Source organism: Lampris incognitus, chromosome 20, assembly GCF_029633865.1.
Source record: "Lampris incognitus isolate fLamInc1 chromosome 20, fLamInc1.hap2, whole genome shotgun sequence".
In the NCBI taxonomy this organism is placed as follows: domain Eukaryota; kingdom Metazoa; phylum Chordata; class Actinopteri; order Lampriformes; family Lampridae; genus Lampris; species Lampris incognitus.
Window position 1 is genome coordinate 14,064,117 of NC_079230.1, and position 10,223 is coordinate 14,074,339.

Below are 10,223 nucleotides of genomic sequence, written 5' to 3' on the forward strand. Positions count from 1 at the left end.
AAATCAAACATGGAAAAAGAGTTCAAGGTCAGAGTAAGGGTTAAAACAAGGTCAAGAGAGTGACCATGACCATGTGTACAGCTGGAAAAATGTTGAACAAGGTTAAAAGATCCAAGAACGTTGAATCGGTTCATCTGGACACGTTTATTGACAGCTATGTTTCATCACTCAAGTAAGTGACCTCTTCAGTCTCAACTGACTGCAGGTGTCCCCACCCTTATAAACAACACAGTTGCATAACGACCGAAACCAATGACCAGTTTCATATGCATATGTGGGTGTGACCATTAACTAGAGTTTCGATGGCCATGTGTACTATTCACAGAGGATTTGGGAATGTTTGCAATCACAGAATTGTAAGATGGCGACAGATGTACTCTTAGCCCCCCCCCCCCCATTTCAGGGATGGTCGTAGATGGCCTCTTTGACTCCCCGTTCAAACCAGCATTCCTCTCTGTCAAGGAGTGCACATCCTCATCCTTGAAAGAGTGGCCACCAGTGTTAATTTTGACAAAAATTTTAAATTAAGTTTTAGTTGCTTACAGGAAATTGTAGTAGGTTTAAAGTCACATTTTAGTCTTTTTATTTTGCTTTGTTTTAGTCAAGATTTCGTCAGTGGACCTCTGTTTTAATTGTAGTCTAATTTTAGTCAATGTTTTAGTCATAATTATCATGATACTGTACGGTACTGATTTTGCTGAAGGACATTCTAGCTGTAGAAATTCCTTTTAGAAGTAAGCAGAGCTGGCAGATACTGCAGGGTGGCGTGTCCTCAAATGAAGCTTGAGGTCGGTGGTATTTTCTCCACTCATGGTATAGCCACACAGCTCTCCATTCTCTTTGGGAACAGCGTACTTGGTCTTTTTTTCAATATGACAGTAGGTGATATGTACCCATAGGTCCTCTCCCTTCTTTCTTCCAACCTGGCTGGTGGTCCCACTCGCTTGTGTTGAGCAACTCATAACGCAGCCAGAGCCAGTTTACCATGCCGTTTACGCCATAGACAGTATAACAGTTTACGCTCAGATTCTCCAGATTCTCTCATAACCGAGCATTTGCGCGGGCATGAACTGAGCAGGGACAAACCATCTAATGAGAAGGATGCCTGAAGGCAACGAGAATTTGCACTTGGACTTGCAAATTCATTCGTGCAAGTGATTGGTTAACAAGAAAAACAACCAATGTTTTGAACTGTACAGCGTAATCTAGGTTCTCTCGTCTGCTGAAAGAGGGCATGAGATTTCATCTGGGTTTTTTTTTGGTCAGTGCACAATGATTTAAGATTTCGTCGTCATTTGTATTGTAAAATGTTTTTTATTTTCATTGTCATTACAATTAAGTCATGAAATAAAAGGTCGTCAAAATTTTTGTTGACAAAATTAACACTGGTGGCCACTGGGCTGTAGATGGGTGATGGTGGAGTCCTGGCCTGATGTGTTGTGTTAGCTCTTCTGTGTTGTACCATCCTCTTGGCCAGTGTCTGTTTAGTTTCTCCAATGTATAAGTCATGTCATTCCTTCTGGCACTTAACAGTGTGCACTGTATTGCTCTGTTTGTGTCGAGGGACCTGATCCTTGGGTGCACCAAGTTCTGGCGCAGCGGGTTTTGGGGTTTGAAAGCAACTGAGATATGGTGTTTGGAAAATATGTGTCTCAGCTTTTCCAACACACCCACCACATATGGAATCACCACTGGTTTATGCTTAGGCAGCTGTTGTCCTTCTCCTGTCTTCGATTGGCTGGTCCATTGTTTGGGCGTCTTCCTGGCTTTGACAAATGCCCAGTTCGGATAACCACACTTAGCCAAGACCCGTTTAATGTGGATTTTCTCCCCTTCCCCGGCCGCTGTGTCAGTGGGGATTTTGTCAGCTTGGTGGTACAGTGCCCTGATAACTCCTAGTTTGTGCTCCAGTGGATGATGAGAGTCAAACCTTAAGTACTGATCAGTATGTGTTGGTTTACAGTAAACACCAATGATCAAATGTCCCCCATCACCAATGGCAATTTCACAGTCTAAGAAGGCTAACCTGTCATTTTTCACATCCTCCCTGGTGAAGTTGATGTGGTTGTCCACAGAGTTAATGTGGTCGGTGAAATGTGGCACATCCCAAGATCTAGGTGGTGTCCCTGGATAGGACATCAGATCCCTCTTTTCCACTTCCTCCATATACAAGTTGGCCACTACAGGTGAAACTATACGAGACTGGGGAACCCATAACACACCCATGCTCTGCCTATAGTATGTGGACCGCAGGTTAAAAGAGTTGGTAATATTTAAGAAGTTGGTTGCAAGAGAAGTGGAGACTTTGTCAATGTGCACATTTAAATCGCCAGCCATAATAACTCTATCATATCTGACAACCACTGAAGTTAACAGCTGAGAGAGTTCATTGAAAAAATAATTGTTAGGTTTGGGTGGTCGGTACACAACCAAGCAACATACTGGGATTTCACAATCAATTTTAAAAGAAAAGTACCCCATGTAATCTGATTACAAGTAAAATTATTCTGAAAAATAACTGCAATACCCCCACCATGACCATTGAGCCTAGGGAGATTGAGGGTCTTGTAATCAGGAGGACAGAGCTCTATTAGAGGGCAGCAGTCCTCGGTTTTAAGCCAGGTCTCGGTTAAAAGGACGAAATCCAAACTGTGAGATAAAATGAGACTGTTCCCCTCGTTTATCTCCCCAATTGTACCCGGCCAATTACCCCACTCTCCAAGCTGTCCTGGTCACTACTCCACCCCCTCTGCCAAGGGCTGCAGACTACCACATGTCTCCTCCGATACATGTGGAGTCACCAGCCGCTTCTTTTCACCTGACAGTGAGGAGTTTCACCACAGGGACATAGCGTGTGGGAGGATCACGCTATTCCCCCCAGTTCTCCCTCCTTCCCTAACAGGTGCTCTAACCGACCAGAGGAGGCGCTAGTGCAGCGACCAGGACACATACCCACATCCGGCTTCCCACCCGCAGACACGGCCAATTGTGTCTGTAGGGACGCTCGACCAAGCCGGAGGTTACACGGGGATTCGAACCAGAGATCCCCGTGTTGGTAGGTAACAGAATAGACCGCTACGCCACCCGGACAGCCAAAAAAAAACGAGATTGTTAAGAATAAAAGTATTTTTTAACAGAGATCTAATGTTACGCAACAGAAACACTGTTGGAGTGAAAGGCTTTACTGGGAGTGAACTCCTGATGGCGAGCTGAGAGAGGTTGTTTGTATTAAGAGCAGACTGACCATGTTTGCCATGTTTTGGCAGTCTGTTGTTAATTATGACAGAGATAGGACGGCCTGGGAGAGGACCAGGCTGTGCCAGAGAAATAGAGGGCTGTGTCCGGTCAGAGGGAGCGTTAGAGGGGCACATATTAGAGCTTGACACGTGCTCTCTGCATGCAGCTAAATGTCAGGCTGAAAAAAGCTGTAAAATGGACGAGGTTAGATGTTATACGTGATGTGTGATATGAGGACGTGTGTGTGGGGAAGAGGGTAGTCTGACAGGCCGTGGAACAGCAGAATAAAGCATGATGGTAATGGGCACGTTCAGGTGTGCAAAAGCAGAGTCTTTGGTTTGGGACAGACATCGGCGGGACACGGACATGCTGAATGGGTGGAAAGCTCAGGGAGTGAAAGAGAGAGAGAGCCACCAGACTCGGGATGTGCCAAGAGGAGGTGCTAGTCAGTGTTACCCTGAATAAAAACACTGACTGAAAGAATTGGGGAGAGGGAGAGAGAGAGAGAGTGGTGGAGATAGAGAGAGAGGGAGGGAGGTGGAGAGAGGTACAGCGGTAGCCTGAGAGATGTGAATAAGAGGGGTGCAATGACTCTGCAATTTCATTGTTTCCATTTTCCATTGACTCATCTCTCCATAAGCACACCATTCACACAGTGCTGAGAGCACCCATTCTCCTCTCTCTCTCTCTCTCTCTCTCTCTCTCTCTCTCTCTCTCTCTCTCTCTCTCTCTCTCTCTCCCTCTCTCTCCCTCTGTCTGTCTGTCTGTCTGTCTCTCTCTCCCCCTCTGTCTCTCTACCTCGCTTTTTCTTTCTCTAAAAAATTGTGAAAATTGGGCTTGCTTTTGAAATGTTCTATCTATCTATCTATCTATCTATCTATCTATCTATCTATCTATCTATCTATCTATCTATCTATCTATCTATCTATCTATCTATCTATCTATCTACCTGTCTATCTATCTACCTGTCTGTCTGTCTGTCTGTCTGTCTGTCTGTCTGTCAGTTTGTCAGCTTCTTTCTTCCTCTCTTTCTTTCTTTCTTTCTTTCTTTCTTCCTTTCTGTTTCCCACAGTCAGTCTGTCATTTACTATCCTAACTATTTTCTCTCCCCTCCGTTCTTCCTTCCCTCGCTCCCTCCCTGCTTCCTCCGGTGTCCTCGGCTGAATCCTCACAGTTGTTGTGGTGGAAGCTCTTCCTCACTCTGGGTCTTGCTCTTCTCCCGTCCACAAAAGAAGCTGGTCTTGTGATGAGAAACAAGAACCTCCCTATCTGAACCCCTCCCTGGGCAAACACACACACACACACACACACACACACACACACACACACACACACACACACACACACACACAAGCGCAGGTTGACAAGATAAGAAAGCTCGACACAAGGCCTACTTTCAGGTGTACAAATGGAGAGTCTTCAGCATTTTTTTTTCAAACCAATGTGCTGCTTAGTACCGTAGAGCTGTCTGGGGACATGCACACATGCACGCACACATGCACGCAACACACACACGCACACACACACACATACAAACAACACAAACAGGGTTTCTTTCTTCCAATCTCTGTTCTCTGTTGTAAAGTGACTGTGGTGTAAAAAGTTGGTGTGTGTGTGTGTGTGTGTGTGTTTGCATCCTGGGGATGTGTCAGTGCCACTCCTCCCCGACAAACAGGATCCGGCTCAAACAAAAAGGCCGTCACAGCAATGTGAGGGCTTACAAAAACACGTGTGCGTGTACATGCAGGCACACACACACACGCACACACACGCACACACACACACACAGCCATACACAAGGGTGTTTCAATTCTGTGCACAAGCACAGTATCCACTGCACATCAACTGCTTCTGGTCCTAACATGGTTGAAAATCTGTGTGTGTGTGTGTGTGTGTGTGTGTGTGTGTGTGTGTGTGTGTGTGTGTGTGTGTGTGTGTGTGTGTGCCTTCTGATACACCGACCGACCAGCCAAAACATTAAAGCCACCCGAGGTCACTGCCACCAGGGAATACCGTTGCCATGAAGGGGTGTAGCTGGTCTGCAGTGATGTTTAGGCAGGTGGTACGTGTCAAAGTAACATCCACATGAACACCAGGACCCAAGGTTCCCCAGCAGAACATTGCCCAGAACATCACACTGCCTCCGCTGGCTTGCCTTCTTGCCCCAGTGCATCCTGGTGCCATCTCTTCCCTGGGTAAACGACCCACACGCACCCGGCCGCCCACATGACGTAAAAGAAAACGTGATCCATCAGACCAGGACACCTTCTTCCATTGCTCCATGGTCCAGTTCTGATGCTCATATGCCCATTATTGGTGCTTTCGGTGGTGGACAGGGGTCATCATGGGCACTCTGACTGGTCTGCAGCTATGCAGCTCCATACACAGCAAGCTGTGATGCACTGTGTGCTCTGACACCTGTCTATCATAGCCAGCGTTCACTTTTTCAGCAATTTGAGCTACAGCAGCTCTTCTGTGGGTTTGGACCAGACGGGCTAGCTTTCACTCCCCATGCACATCAATGAGTCTTGGGCGCCCATGACCCTGTTGTTCACCGGTCATGCTTTCTTGGACCACTATTAGTAGGTACTGACCACTGCATACCGGGAACACCCCACAAGACCTGCTGTTTTGGAGATGTTCTGACCCAGTCGTCTAGCCACCACCGTTTGGCCCTCGTCAGCGTGGCTCAGATCCTTACACTTGCCCATTTTTCCTGCTTCCAACACATCAACTTCAAGAACGGACGGTTCACTTGCTGCCCAATATACCCCACCCCTTGACAGGTGCCACTGTAATGAGATAATCAGTGTTACTCACTTACCTGTCAGTGGTTTTAATGTTTTGGCTGATCAGTCCCAACACCTTAACATCCTGGTGAGCATCAACAGCAGGGACATTTCTGATAAAAAGGAAAAGCATGTGTCCTGATATGTTATTCTGAGGAAACAGCTCATATTTCACGTTTATAAATGATGGAATAAGATGACAAAAGGCCACTTTCTTTCTTTGCTTTGCCCAGTGGATAAAACGCTTCTTTCTGATAAGGTGTGAGAGTCCTTGTCATTAACTCTTACAACAATGAATGTTATGTCTAAAGTGCATCCATCCATGTAGTGTCCTTAATCATATATCTCCTTTTCGGGGCCAAGTGAGATGACAACATGCAAAATCCACATGGACCCAGGACCCTCTTGCGTCGATGCATCAGTGTTGCTCACCAAGCCACCACATCTTTCGGTGAATTGTTTCTTATGTTTCTTGTGTTTGATGCTGTATATAATGTATATAATGGAGGAATCGTGAAACTCCTTTATGGATGCATTACATCTAGGGAATACGTCCGGTTTTGCATTTTGCAGTTACATGCACTGTAGGTGTACAACTAACCTGCTAGCATCAAGGCGACCACTATCGAAGCCTTCTCTCGGAGCTATTACACTTGAAGCATTTCCAAAAGGAGAACAAGTGGGTGGAGGCAGCAGGTTTGTGAGGTGGTAAGAAACACTTTGGATTTTATTTCCATAAATTTTAAAGTACAGACAGCTTCAATAACCACAGTGCCATGCTGCTTTGGCACTGTCTTGCATGAGCAAACAGACAGACAGATAGATAGATAGATGGATAGACACACAGACAGACAGACAGACAGACAGATAGACAGATAGATAGATAGATAGATCGATAGATAGATAGATAGATAGATAGATAGATAGATAGATAGATAGATAGATAGACAGACAGACAGACAGACAGACAGATAGACAGATAGACAGATAGACAGATAGATAGATAGATAGATAGATAGATAGATAGATAGATAGATAGATAGATAGATAGATAGATAGATAGATAGATAGATAGATAGATAGATACTTGTCAGATTGATGTAGTTTTTGCATGAGCAAAAAAAACCCCATAAAGTTCGGCTGCAGTTAAACATTGGCAAGAAAGAAAAAAAAGCATATCCAAGAAGCTGGAGGGTTCAGCTTTTCTCTCCTGAGTTGCTTAGATTCGTAGGAGGGCCTAAATTGCCTCTCACTCGTTCTCAAATTATTGTTCATTAGACATATAAAAGTGCTATTGAACACGCACTTCTGCTTTTTTGTTGTTGCAAGATTATAACGGCGGGTTACTGCCATTCTGATATCGCCCCTCGCCGTGCAAGGTCTCTTGCCATTTTAACATCACTGTGAAGCTCAGCCTCCTATGGAGGACTGCACTCACACCTTCAGTCACAATACGTGCGGCACGGTGCTTTGGCGTCTGGACGGAGGTGTGGAAGTTAATTTGACTGATTTGTTTGGACGCGTTTAGAAGTAAACATTGTTCTGTATCATCTCTGCGTTGTTTTCTGCGTGAACACAGAGAGAGAGAGAGTGCGTGTGCGTAATTAAGTAATTAAGTAAGTATGTAGTAGGTTAATAAGCTCTCCGCTGTGTTTACACATTCACATGGCGCTGTTGGCATAACGCACGGCCTGTCTGTCATGCGCCAAACGGAGCCATAACTCTTGGCAAAATTGCAAAATGATGGACGTGCAGCCTCGCACGGAAACTATGGGACTTAGGAGGTGACGGTCCCTCGCGCCGCTTTTTAAAGCGGATCATGTCCGAAGCTTGAAAATGGCAGACTTTCTGTTTAAACCATCAGCTAACGCCGTGTCTGATGCGAAACGGGTGTTTTCTGTCACACAAAAAAGGACAATTATATTCAGAATTAAAGATATCACGTGAAAGCGCGAGAGCCGGCCGCGAGGAGGAAGTGAATGGCGCGCGCCCGCCTGCCTTTGGGTTTGACAACGGCGGCGTGTCCCTCCCCTCCCTCCCCGCATGACTGCACAGTCGGTGTCGGTCCAAGTGTAAAGGCATTTTCTGTTGCTGCCATGCAAATGATAGCGGGCTTATTTGCATGTGGGGGGAAAACAACGCGTCTATTGTCTGACTGAGACCAGCTGGCGATAGGGCTGCGTTTAGTAGGATGCAGACGAGTGAGGAAAGGACGTTTCGACGCGGAGGTAGACAAGGCTCCGAAATCGTGCTCGGTGAACGCCTGATGTGAACCAGGATGGCCGAGTGGTTAAGGCGTTGGACTTAAGATCCAATGGGCGTATGCCCACGTGGGTTCAAACCCCACTCCTGGTAATGCTGTTTGTTTACCTTTGGTCGTCGGCAAGAGTGAATTATTGAGGCTCTGCCTAATACTTAGGAGAGGTTGGAATCGGAGTAGCGCTTAAATAGGTCACGGTTACGTAAGTCGTCTTGGGGTAAAGTGTAAACAATGCGAGAAACAACAAGTGGTGAAGTGACGGGCTGTAGCATCCTGAGAAAGTTTGCTGTGGGGGGGGGGGGTTGTGCGTGGGTTGCCTGTGAGAAATTATCTTTTTTTTTTTTTTTTTGCATGTGTGTGTGTGTGTACACAAGTGTAGACTTAAAAAAAAAACCAAAACGAGGGCATTCGCTTCCTTGGGGAAAACAAACTAAGCAACAAAAGTCTGATTCATGTCCAGAGATACAAGGGTGAGCCTGAACAACCATGGGTTAGAGACCAACAGCCAACATCACAACGCTGTTTTTCTATGGCCAGAACCATCACAGATTTCAAGCCTGCAGTCATGAGACTAACTGCAGAGCTTGAGTAATTTCCAAGACGCAGTTTCCTCCTGAACCCCTTCCTAACCTTGCTCATCCCACGTCAGCGGTGATTCATCGACGGGACTTCGTGAAATAACAAAGGAACATAATCAAATGCATGTCTGAATAAAACGCACACTGGAAATATCTTCTATGTTACCTTTGGATTTTGTTATACTGCCGTATGGTATAGATCAGGAGTTGGACAGTGTGCATTGGACAAACCAGGAAACCACACCATGTCCCCCTATACTTGTGGGGACCCTTCATTGACTACGTTCATTCCCTAGCCCCTTAACCTTAACCCTTATCCTCACCTTAACCTAATGCTAACCTTTACCCTCACCTTAACCCTTACCCTCACCTTAACCTAATGCTAATTCTAACCTTAACCCTTACCCTCACCTTAACCTAATGCTAATTCTAACCCTGAACCCTGAACCCAAGTCCTAACCCTAAATAGACCCTTTTCCTCACGGGAATCCATAAAATGTCCCCACAAGGAAGGTGGTTTCGGGTTTTTCTATTCTATTGGTCCCCATTTGGATAGGAAAAACCTGGTACACGCACGCGCACGCGCATGGGGCTTCTGAAACCATTAGAGGTCATTAACCCGCCATCGCCAGACAAATCATTCCTGTCTCTGTCTTCCTGTGTGGTTGCGGCCCCTTCCGTCCACAACACTACTTCGGGACACCTGTGAATGCAGCACATCCGGGGGTTTAAAGGTTTCGTAACAGATAGAGCAGCTGTGCGTTTTGCTTTGCTTCTCATATTAAGGCCCACCAACAACAGCAGCAACAACAACAGCAGCGGTAGGATGAGTTGGTCTACCTTCAGCTGAAAGTCCTGGACAGGTATTGAACAGAGAACTGAGGCACAGTAAATGTAGTGATACATACACAACATCTAAAGTTGAAACGGACGTGTTTTGTTTTATTCCATAGATATGCAGATACGGTCATATCTATCCCAGTATGGCTGAATCTCTCGTTTCAGAAACGTCTGTAAAAAACAAAATAACGAAACAAAACAAAACAAAACAAAAACAACCTGGAGCTTTGAGAGTCTCCTCTAGAGATAAGGGATATCTCATGTATGAAATCAACGAAATGCTGGCCGAGTGTCACGTCTAAAAGAATGGGGTTGGGGTGGTGGTGGTGGTGGGGGGGGGTTGTTGGGGGGGTGGGGGGCAAGGGAGCGAAAGAGAAAAGGGGGAGGGGTTTGCGGACCGGATAGCGCGGTGACATCAGCTTCGAAAAATGTGTGCGAAGCGGCGGAAGCAGACAGCGCGTGCGACCGCCCGCCGAAAACAGAGGGAGAGAGAGAGAGAGAGAGAGGGAGAGAGGGGCG

At 46.1% G+C, this 10,223-nt stretch overlaps 1 non-coding gene across 1 annotated transcript; it reads left to right on the forward strand.

Moving 5' to 3' along the window:
- Positions 1-8,298: 8,298 nt before the first annotated feature.
- On the forward strand, positions 8,299-8,381 carry trnal-uaa (transfer RNA leucine (anticodon UAA)). Its single transcript has one exon. It is a non-coding gene; the product is annotated as a tRNA-Leu (tRNA).
- The last annotated feature ends 1,842 nt before the right edge of the window (positions 8,382-10,223 follow it).